The following is an 11,590-nucleotide window of genomic DNA, read 5'->3' as shown; positions in this document are numbered from 1 at the left end:
GCTAAAGGTGCTTCAACAAAGTACTGAGTAAAGGGTCTGAACACTTATGTAAATGTGATATATCTAAAGACCTGTTTTTGCTTTGTCATTATTGGGTATTGTGTTTAGGTTGATTAAAACTAATATATACAGCTGTGGAAAAAAATTAAGAGACCACTGCAAATGTATCTTAAATCAGCATCTCTACATGTATGACAGCCATTCCATTCCAGTGTCTGTTGAATTCAAACACAGGCACACCTCATTATACTGAATTAGGTACTGATTAGGTGATCACCTGAACCAAATCTTATTTAACGAGGAAAAGTATAAAAACCACTGCTGTGGTCATCACTATCCTCTTGCAATAGGACCAGCTGGATGGCAAAAACAGTGCTAATAGTACCTCAAAAGTAATATTATTATTTAATTTTTTTGTGGGTATTTTACGCCCTTTTTCTCCCCTATTTCGTGGTATCCAATTGGTAGTTACAGTCCTGTCCCATCTCTGCAACCCCCATACGGACACGGGAGAGGCGAAGGTCGAGAGTCGCAACCCAACCGTGCCGCACTGCTTCTTGACACACTGCCCGCTTAACCTGGAAGCCAGCCGCACCAATGTGTCGGAGGAAACACCGTACACCTGGCGACCGAGTCAGTGTGCACTGCGCCCGGCCGGCCACAGGGGTCGCTATAGCGCGATGGGACAAGGACATCCCTGCCGGCCAAACCCTCCCCTACCCTGGACGACGCTGGGCCAATTGTGCGCCGCCCCATGGGTCTCCCGGTCGCGGCCGGCTACGACAGAGCCTGGATTCGAACCAGGATCTCTAGTGGCACAGCTAGCACTGCAATGCAGTGCCTTAGACATTTACATTTTACATTTACGTCATTTAGCAGACGCTCTTATCCAGAGCAACTTACAAATTGGTGCATTCACCTTATAGCCAGTGGGATAACCACTTTACAATGTTTTTTTTTTTGTTTGTTTGTTTTTTGGTTGGGGTAAGGGGGGGTAGAAGGATTACTTTATCCTATCCCAGGTATTCCTTAAAGAGGTGGGGTTTCAAGTGTCTCCGGAAGGTGGTGAGTGACTACGCTGTCCTGGCGTTGTGAGGGAGCTTGTTCCACCATTGGGGTGCCAGAGCAGCGAACAGTTTTGACTGGGCTGAGCGGGAACTGTGCTTCCGCAGAGGTAGGGGGGCCAGCAGGCCAGAGGTGGATGAACGCAATGCCCTCGTTTGGGTGTAGGGACTGATCAGAGCCTGAAGGTACGGAGGTGCCGTTCCCCTCACAGCTCCGTAGGCAAGCACCATGGTCTTGTAGCAGATGCGAGCTTCAACTGGAAGCCAGTGGAGTGTGCGGAGGAGCGGTGTGACGTGAGAGAACTTGGGAAGGTTGAACACCAGACGGGCTGCGGCATTCTGGATGAGTTGTAGGGGTTTAATGGCACAGGCAGGGAGCCCAGCCAACAGCGAGTTGCAGTAATCCAGACTGTGCCGCTTCCTGTTTAAGGCAGGGTCGTACTCTCCGAGTGTTGTAGAGCATGAACCTACAGGATCGGGTCACCGCCTTGATGTTAGCGGAGAACGACAGGGTGTTGTCCAGTGTCACGCCAAGGCTCTTCGCACTCTGGGAGGAGGACACAACGGAGTTGTCAACCGTGATGGCGAGATCATGGAACAGGCAGTCCTTCCCCGGGAGGAAGAGCAGCTCCATCTTGCCGAGGTTCAGCTTGAGGTGGTGATCCGTCATCCACACTGATATGTCTGCCAGACATGCAGAGATGCGATTCGCCACCTGGTTATCAGAAGGGGGAAAGGAGAAGATTAGTTGTGTGTCGTCTGCGTAGCAATGATAGGAGAGGCCATGTGAAGATATGACAGAGCCAAGTGACTTGGTGTATAGCGAGAATAGGAGAGGGCCTAGAACTGAGCCCTGGGGGACACCAGTGGTGAGAGCACGTGGTACGGAGACAGATTCTCGCCACACCACTTGGTAGGAGCGACCGGTCAGGTAGGACGCAATCCAAGAGTGAGCCGCGCCGGAGATGCCCAACTCGGAGAGGGTGGAGAGGAGGATCTGATGGTTCACAGTATCAAAGGCAGCAGACAGGTCTAGAAGGACAAGAGCAGAGGAGAGAGAGTTAGCTTTAGCAGTGCGGAGAGCCTCCGTGACACAGAGAAGAGCAGTCTCAGTTGAATGACCAGTCTTGAAACCTGACTGGTTTGGATCAAGAAGGTCATTCTGAGAGAGATAGCAAGAGAGTTGGCTAAAGACGGCACGCTCAAGAGTTTTGGAGAGAAAAGAAAGAAGGGATACTGGTCTGTAGTTGTTGACATCAGAGGGATCGAGTGTTGGTTTTTTGAGAAGGGGTGCAACTCTCGCTCTCTTGAAGAAGGAAAGGACATAGCCAGCGGTCAAGGATGAGTTGATGAGTGAGGTGAGGTAAGGGAGAAGGTCACCGGAGATGGTCTGGAGAAGAGAGGAGGGGATAGGGTCAAGCGGGCAGGTTGTTGGGCGGCCGGCCGTCACAAGTCGCAAGATTTCATCTGGAGAGAGGGGAGAAAGAAGTCAAAGCATAGGGTAGGGCAGTGTGAGCAGGACCAGCAGTGTCATTTGACTTAACAAACGAGGATCGGATGTCGTCAACCTTCTTTTCAAAATGGTTGACGAAGTCATCCACAGAGAGGGAGGAGGGGGGAGGGGGAGGAGGATTCAGCAGGGAGGAGAAGGTGGCAAAGAGCTTCCTAGGGTTAGAGGCAGATGCTTGGAATTTAGAGTGGTAGAAAGTGGCTTTAGCAGCAGAAACAGAGGAAGAAAATTTAGAGAGGAGGGAGTGAAAAGATGCCAGGTCCGCAGGGAGTCTAGTTTTCCTCCATTTCCGATCGGCTGCACGGAGCCCTGTTCTGTGAGCTCGCAATGAGTCGTCAAGCCACGGAGCAGGAGGGGAGGACCGAGCCGGCCGGGAGGATAGGGGACATAGAGAGTCAAAGGATGCAGAAAGGGAGGAGAGGAGGGTTGAGGAGGCAGAATCAGGAGATTGGAGGGAGAAGGATTGAGCAGAGGGAAGAGATGATAGGATGGAAGAGGAGAGAGTAACGGGAGAGAGAGAGCGAAGGTTGCGACGGCGCATTACCATCTGAGTAGGGGCAGAGTGAGTAGTGTTGGAGGAGAGCGAGAGAGAAAAGGATACAAAGTAGTGGTCGGAGACTTGGAGAGGAGTTGCAGTGAGATTAGTAGAAGAACAGCATCTAGTAAAGATGAGGTCAAGCGTATTGCCTGCCTTGTGAGTAGGGGGGGACGGTGAGAGGGTGAGGTCAAAAGAGGAGAGGAGTGGAAAGAAGGAGGCAGAGAGAAATGAGTCAAAGGTAGACGTAGGGAGGTTGAAGTCACCCAGAACTTTCAGGGGTGAGCCATCCTCAGGAAAGGAACTTGTCAAGCTCATTGATGAACTCTCCAAGGGAACCTGGAGGGCGATAAATGACAAGGATGTTAAGCTTGAATGGGCTAGTAACTGTGACAGCATGGAATTCAAATGAGGAGATAGACAGATGGGTCAGGGGAAAAAGAGAGAATGTCCATTTGGGAGAGATGAGGATTCCTGTGCCATCACCCCGCTGACCAGATGCTCTCGGGGTATGCGAGAACACATGGTCAGACGAGGAGAGAGCAGTAGGAGTAGCAGTGTTTTCAGTGGTAATCCATGTTTCCGTCAGCGCCAAGAAGTCGAGGGACTGGAGGGTAACATAGGCTGAGATGAACTCTGCCTTCTTGGCCGCAGAACGGCACTTCCAGAGGCTGCCGGAGACCTGGAACTCCACGTGGGTCGTGCGTTTAGGGACCACCAGGTTAGAGAGGCAGCAGCCACGCGGTGTGAGGCGTTTGTATAGCCTGTGAGGAGAGGAGAGAACAGGGATAGACAGAGGCATAGTTGACAGGCTACAGATAATGGCTACAATAATGCAAAGGAGATCGGAATGAAATGAACTAAACATCTGGGAAAGCGAGAGAGCGGGGCCTCCCTCACTTACGTTTCACTGAAACACCCAAATATAACTCTCCCAACTTCCACCTCAGAAACTATAATTGTTGTAAACTACAGCGGTTCAATGTTTTCTAGGAATAGACTAACTTAGTTTATTCAGCTAGCTAACTTTGTACAGTATTCTTCCGTGAAAACTGTCCAGGGCACCTAGTCGTATGACGCCACAGCCAACTAGCATGCCGGCCTCCAACAACACGGTTTAGCACCAATACTCGGCCACAACAAACCACCAGTGTGTCAACACGCCAAGCAGATCATTCGTGTCCGTGTCTAACGTTGTGGGTTAGTCCCGACAGCTTGAGCGAGTCCGTCGTCAACTTATTCAGCCAGTTAGTTAGCTAGAATAGTTAGCATACTAGCTAGCCATTGCTTTCTGCCAACGAAGAAACCCGTCCTCTCACGGCACGAACACACAGAGAGAGCCAAGCTAACGTTAACTAGTCACCCATGTCCCAAATTCCCTTGAACGACTCTGGCTACCAGTATGTAAAAACAAAACACACTGCACCACTCGGGGGGCCCCCTCAAAAGTAATATTAATAAAAAAATAACTATTTTTAAATATTGTAAAAATATTAAAAGTGGTCATCAGCACTTTTCTCAGATTGTATTGAAGTGGTGCATCACATTAGGGAAAATATTTGAGAGTAATGAGCAAAGGGAAATAGATAAAAATAATATTAAGTAATGCCAAAAGAGTTGAAAAGGAAAGTTTTGAGTGAGGAAAAGAAGGGTTCAATTCTGGCTTTACTGGCAGAGGGATACAGTGAGCGCCAGGTTGCTTCCATCCTTAAAATGTCAAAGACGGCGGTTCATAAGAACAAGGTCAAGCAGCAGACATTGGGGACAACAAAGCTACAGACCGGCAGAGGGCGAAAACGACTCTCTACTGACCGGGATGACCGCCAACTCATTCGAATGTCACTCAACAACCGTAGGATGACATCATGTGACCGGCAGCTGGGGTGACATGCACGGCGAGGACGATTCGAAACAGGCTCCTAGGGGCAGGGCTGAAGTCGTGCAAAGCTAGAAGAAAGTCCTTCATCAATGAGAAGCAAAGAAGAGCCAGGCTGAGGTTTGCAAAAGACCATAAGGATTGGACCGTAGAGGACTGGAGTAAGGTCATCTTCTCTGATGAGTCCAATTTTCAGCTTTGCCCAACACCTGGTCATCTAATGGTTAGACGGAGACCTGGAGAGGCCTACAAGCCACAGTGTCTCGCACCCACTGTGAAATTTGGTGGAGGATCGGTGATGATCTGGGGGTGCTTCAGCAAGGCTGGAATCGGGCAGATTTGTCTTTGTGAAGGACGCATGAAACTTGGAAGAAAACTTGCTTCCTTTTGCTCTGACATTGTTCCCCAACTCTGAGGATTGGTTTTTCCAGCAGGACAATGCACCATGCCAAACAGTCAGGTCAATCAAGGTGTGGATGGAGGACCACCAGATCAAGACCCTGTCATGGCCAGCCCAATCTCCAGACCTGAACCCCATTGAAAACTTCTGGAATGTGATCAAGAGGAAGATGGATGGTCACAAGCCATCAAACAAAGCTGAGTGCTGCATCAGATGACCTGGCCTCCACAATCCCCCGACCTCAACCAAATTGAGATGGTTTGGGATGAGTCGGACCGCAGAGTGAAGGAAAAGCAGCCAACAAGTGCTCAGCATATGTGGGAAGTCATTCAAGGCAAAGGGTGGCTATTTGAAGAATCTCAAATATAATATATATATTTATTTGTTTAACACTTTTTTGGTTACTACATGCTTCCAAATGTGTTATTTCATAGTTTTGATGTATTCACTATTATTCTACAATGTAGAAAATAGTAAAAATAAAGAAAAGACCTTGAATGAGTAGGTGTTCTAAAACTTTTCACCGTTGTTGTTGTTGTTTTATTTTACTTTTTTATTAAAAAATAAATGCATTGTTGGTTAATGGCTGTAAGTAAACATTTCACTGTAATGTCTACACCTGTTGTATTCGGCGCATGTGGCCAATACAATTTGATTTGATTTGATTCAAATGTTGAGTCAAACCATTCATTAACCATTAACAAATACCTTATAAATAATCTTGAGTTGACAATAACTCCTTTATAGCTGGTTTATAAGTACGTAGTACATTGTTAAATCATTTTAAATAGTGTTTATAAATGCTTAATTGACTATTTAGCTTTTTTGACATTTACAGATGTAGGAATAATGATTAATAAATGGTAAGTCAACTCTTTACAATCTGCTTATAAATGGTTTATTAAGGGACCTTAAGTGCTACCTACCAGGTAAATCCTGATTGATTCCTGACTGATTTCTGAATGATTCCAATGTGATTCCAATGTGATTCCAATAGCCGTGTTTACACAGTGATCATCTATAGCCTGGGTAAGACTCCTGATCTCTGCAACATTTAACCTTACTTCTCTTGAAATTAAAATGTACAGTTTTAATGCAAGATATGAAATGTCACAATGATGTTTGTTTTTCAAATTATGTATTTTGTTAAAACAGAAGAAATGAAATAAATAGCCCACATTATCTTGAAAATATATTAAAGGTTAAATACAAAAAATTAAAGCGTTATATCAGTCTTAAGTATTATGTCGTTCAGATTTTTTAATTATCATTAGATAAGGCCCTATACATTTTGTTTTTTTGTTTTCCCAAATTCCGTTTTCTCTTTTTCTGTTGAGTTTTGCCCTCAAAATCACAAACTTTTAATAGAAAAACAACAACATTGGAAGTCCACACCAAACGTTTAAACCACATCAGGAGGCCACTTTTGACATCTAGGAAACATCAGAGAGATGTGGATTTTTGGGTGTAGTTACCTTTTAATTAAAGTGTACACCTAGCAAGAGGCTGTTGTTAGCAGTGTTTTTGTAGCGCACATGTGACGGTAGAGTTTGCTAAACAAATACCCACTGGATTGATAAAAATAATAATGATCTCATTCTGCCAATTAAGCATAGGCTACTTTATTTGCAGAGCCTAGGCCTACCAGTAGGGAGCCATATGAACATCTCTCTTACCGATTCGGTAGGCTACACTAAAGCTTTGTTCACGTTAGCAGTTTGAAAGGACTCAAATCCAATTTTTTGGGATCCGATTCAAATCTGTTATTTTTTTCTGCTGTCTGAAACAAAAAGCACAAGGAATTAGATATTTCAAAATCAAATCAATTTTTATTTGTCACATCCGGCGCGAAAACAACGTGAAATGCTTACTTACAAGCTTACTTACAAGCCCTTAACCAACAATGCAGTTTTAAGAAAATAGAGTTCAGAAAATATGGTAGGCATTGTTGTCACCTTACCTTGCTGCATAACTTCTGAGTGATAGAAAGCACAAGGACCACCACCAATCAGCCTACACCAGTGGTTCCCAACCTTTTTCAGTTACTGTACCAGCAACTGAAGTACCCCATCTTGTGCATGAGGCTTCTCAAGTAACCCCGTGTGGATAGACCAAATACCCCCAGGGGTCCTAGTACCTCTGGTTGGGAACCACTGACCTACACCACTGCGCACACACCTGTCATTACTATAACATTTACATTTTACATTTACGTCATTTAGCAGACGCTCTTATCCAGAGCGACTTACAAATTGGTGCATTCACCCTATAGCCAGTGTCTCCTGAGTGGCGCAGTGGTCTAAGGCACTGCTTCGCAGTGCTAACTGTGCCACTAGAGATCCTGGTTCGAATCCAGGCTCTGTCGCAGCCGGCCGCGACCGGGAGACTCATGGGCGGCGCACAATTGGCCCAGCGTCGTCCAGGGTAGGGGAGGGAATGGCCGGCAGGGATGTAGCTCAGTTGATAGAGCATGGCGTTTGCAACGCCAGGGTTGTGGGTTCGATTCCCACGGGGGGGCAGTATAAAAAAATAAAAAAAATGTATTCACTAACTGTAAGTCGCTCTGGATAAGGGCGTCTGCTAAATGACTAAAATGTAAATGATGTAATGGATAACCACTTTACACTTTTTTTATTATTATTTTTTTATTTATTATTTGTTGTTATTTTATTTATTATTTATTTTTTTTTGGGGGGGGGGGGGGTAGAAGGATTACTTTATCCTATCCCAGGTATTCCTTAAAGAGGTGGGGTTTCAAATGTCTCCGGAAGGTGGTGAGTGACTCCGCTGTCCTGGCGTCGTGAGGGAGCTTGTTCCACCATTGGGGTGCCAGAGCAGCGAACAGTTTTGACTGGGCTGAGCGGGAACTATGCTTCCGCAGAGGAAGGGGAGCCAGCAGGCCAGAGGTGGATGAACGCAATGCCCTCGTTTGGGTGTAGGGACTGATCAGAGCCTGAAGGTACGGAGGTGCCGTTCCCCTCACTGCTCCATAGGCAAGCACCATGGTCTTGTAACGGATGCGAGCTTCAACTGGAAGCCAGTGGAGTGTGCGGAGGAGGGGGGTGACGTGAGAGAACTTGGGAAGGTTGAACACCAGACGGGCTGCGGCATTCTGGATGAGTTGTAGGGGTTTAATGGCACAGGCAGGGAGCCCAGCCAACAGCGAGTTGCAGTAATCCAGACGGGAGATGACAAGTGCCTGGATTAGGACCTGTGCCGCTTCCTGTGTAAGGCAGGGTCGTACTCTCCGAATGTTGTAGAGCATGAACCTGCAGGATCGGGTCACCGCCTTGATGTTAGCGGAGAACGACAGGGTGTTGTCCAGGGTCACGCCAAGGCTCTTCGCACTCTGGGAGGAGGACACAACAGAGTTGTCAACCGTGATGGCGAGATCATGGAACGGGCAGTCCTTCCCCGGGAGGAAGAGCAGCTCCGTCTTGCCAGGGTTCAGCTTGAGGTGGTGATCCGTCATCCATACTGATATGTCTGCCAGACATGCAGAGATGCGATTCGCCACCTGGTTATCAGAAGGGGGAAAGGAGAAGATTAGTTGTGTATCGTCAGCGTAGCAATGATAGGAGAGGCCATGTGAGGATATGACAGAGCCAAGTGACTTGGTGTATAGGGAGAAAAGGAGAGGGCCTAGAACTGAGCCCTGGGGGACACCAGTGGTGAGAGCACGTGGTGCGGAGACAGCTTCTCGCCACGCCACTTGGTAGGAGCGACCGGTCAGGTAGGACGCAATCCAGGAGTGAGCCGCGCCGGAGATGCCCAGCTCGGAGAGGGTGGAGAGGAGGATCTGATGGTTCACAGTATCAAAGGCAGCAGACAGGTCTAGAAGGACAAGAGCAGAGGAGAGAGAGTTAGCTTTAGCAGTGCGGAGAGCCTCCGTGACACAGAGAAGAGCAGTCTCAGTTGAATGACCAGTCCTGAAACCTGACTGGTTTGGATCAAGAAGGTCATTCTGAGAGAGATAGCAAGAGAGTTGGCTAAAGACGGCACGCTCAATAGTTTTATGACAACTAGTGTAGCCATGTCAGAAAATTACTGCTCTCTGAGCACACACAGATCCGATTTGGTCGCTTGTAACTTGCTGTTTGGAGAGTCAGTATTCCAAAACGGATTTGAAAAACAAAACTGATTTGAGCATTAAGGCCTGCATTGTGAACAAGGCTTATCTGACGAGAGGAGAGTCACTCACTTTAGCGTCACTGTCTGACAAGCCCCGACATCGTAGGAAAAGAAACCAAGGAAATCTTTTGGTTTACTTGTCCCGATGCAATACCATGGACATATAACCATGTTGCATGATTTATGAATGGCAAAGGGATATAGGAGATCGACTTTATTCAGTCTGTTAGACACCTTTTATAAACTTGCTGTTCAGTTTTCAATCAAAGCACAGTAAACGTGATAAGCTAATTTCCCGACGATGGCTCACCACTCATCGTACTGGGCGACTTCAACCTCCCGACGCCTGACATCGACTCATTTCTTTCCACCTCTTATTTTCCCTGCGTGCCTCTTTTGACCTCCCCCTTTCCCAGTCCCTTCTCACTCACATAGCAGGCAATACACTTGAACTCATCTTTAGTAGAGGCTGTTCTTCTACTAATCTCACTGCAACCCCCCTCCATGTCTCTGATCACCACTTTGTTTCCTTGCCTCTCCATCTCTCCTCCAACCCTACCCACTCAGCCCCAACCAGATGGTCATGTGCCGTCGCAATCTACACTCTCTCTCTCTCCCACCACTCTCTCCTCTTCTATCCTATCATCTCTCCCTTCTGTTAAATCCTTCTCCCTCCTGTCTTCTGACTCAGCCTCTTTGACCCTACTCTCCTCCCTTTCCACCTCCTTTGACTCCCAATGTCCCCTTTGTCCCCTTTCCTCCTGGCCGGCTCGAACTTCCGTGGCTGAGTGACTCACTACATACACACAGAACAAGGCTGCGGGCAGCTGAGTGAAAATGGAGGAAAAATAAACTTCCTAGGACCTATCATCCTTTCAGCCACTTTCTATCACTCTAAATTTCAAGCCTCTGCCTCCTAGGGAACTCTTTTTCACCGTCTCCTCCCTCCTTAATCCTCCACTTCCTCCTCCTCCCTCTCTGAGGACGACATTGAAAAAAAGGTTGACGACATCTGCTCGTCATTCACTCAGCCTACTGAGTCCACTGCTCCCAATCACACAGAACTACACTTGACCTCTTTCTCTCCTCTCTCTCCAGATGAGATCCTGCAACTAGTGCGGTCCGGCCAATCGGCAATCTGCCAACTCGACCCCATCCCTCCTCCCTTCTCCAGACCATCTCTGGAGACCTTCTCCCATTCCTCACTTCGCTCATCAACTCATCCCTGACCACTGGCTGCTTCCCCTCTGACTTCAAGATGGCCAGAGTCGCTCCCCTCCTCAAGAAACCAACACTCGACTCATCTGACATCAAAAACTACAGACCCGTATCCCTTCTTTCTTTTCTTTCCAAAACACTTGAGCGTTCTGTCTCTGATCAACTATCTCTCTCAGAACGCTCTTCTTGATCCTAACCAGTCAGCCTTCAAGACGGGTCACTCAACTGCGACTGCTCTCCTCTGTGTCACAGAGGCTCCCCGCTCTGCCAAAACGGACTCTCTCTCCTCTGTTCTCATCCTTCAAGATCTATCCGCTGACTTCGACACTGTGAACCATCAAATCCTACTCTCCACCCTCTCAGGGCTGGGTGTCTCAGGATCTGAACACTCTTGGATTGCATCCTACCTGGCAGGCCGCTCCTACCAGGTGGCGTGGAGAGGATCTGTGTCTGCACCACATACTCTCACTACTGGTGTCCCCCAGGGCTCGGTCCTAGGCCCTCTCCTCTTCTCTCTATACACCAAGTCACTCGGCTCCGTCATATCCTCACATGGTCTCTCCTATCATTGCAATGCAGATGACACTCAACTACTTTTCTCATTCCCCCATTCTGACACATCTCTGCGTGCATGGCAGATATCTCAGCATGGATGTCGGCCCACCACCTCAAGTTCAACCTCGACAAGACGGAGCTGCTCTTCCTCCCGGGGAAGTCCTGCCCGCTCAAAGGCCTCTCCATCACGGTTGATAACTCCACGTGTTCCCTTCCCAGAGTGCAAATAACCTTGGTGTGACCCTGGACAACACCCTGTCGTTCTCTGCAAACATTTTTTTAAAGTGACTCGCTCCTGCAG

The 11,590-nt window shown here is 47.7% G+C and overlaps 1 protein-coding gene across 1 annotated transcript in view; it reads left to right on the top strand.

Moving 5' to 3' along the window:
• The window catches only part of LOC311149461 (CXXC-type zinc finger protein 1-like), a gene marked incomplete at both ends in the record, with an annotated part of 56,190 nt that overhangs the window by 24,212 nt on the left and 20,388 nt on the right, over positions 1 to 11,590 (top strand). The gene's annotated exons all lie outside the window — the stretch shown is intronic.

Source organism: Coregonus lavaretus (genome assembly GCF_964263955.1).
Source record: "Coregonus lavaretus genome assembly, chromosome: 22".
Lineage (NCBI taxonomy): Eukaryota > Metazoa > Chordata > Actinopteri > Salmoniformes > Salmonidae > Coregonus > Coregonus lavaretus.
Note: the sequence above shows the minus strand (reverse complement) of the source record. Positions and strands in the feature narration are given on the sequence as shown.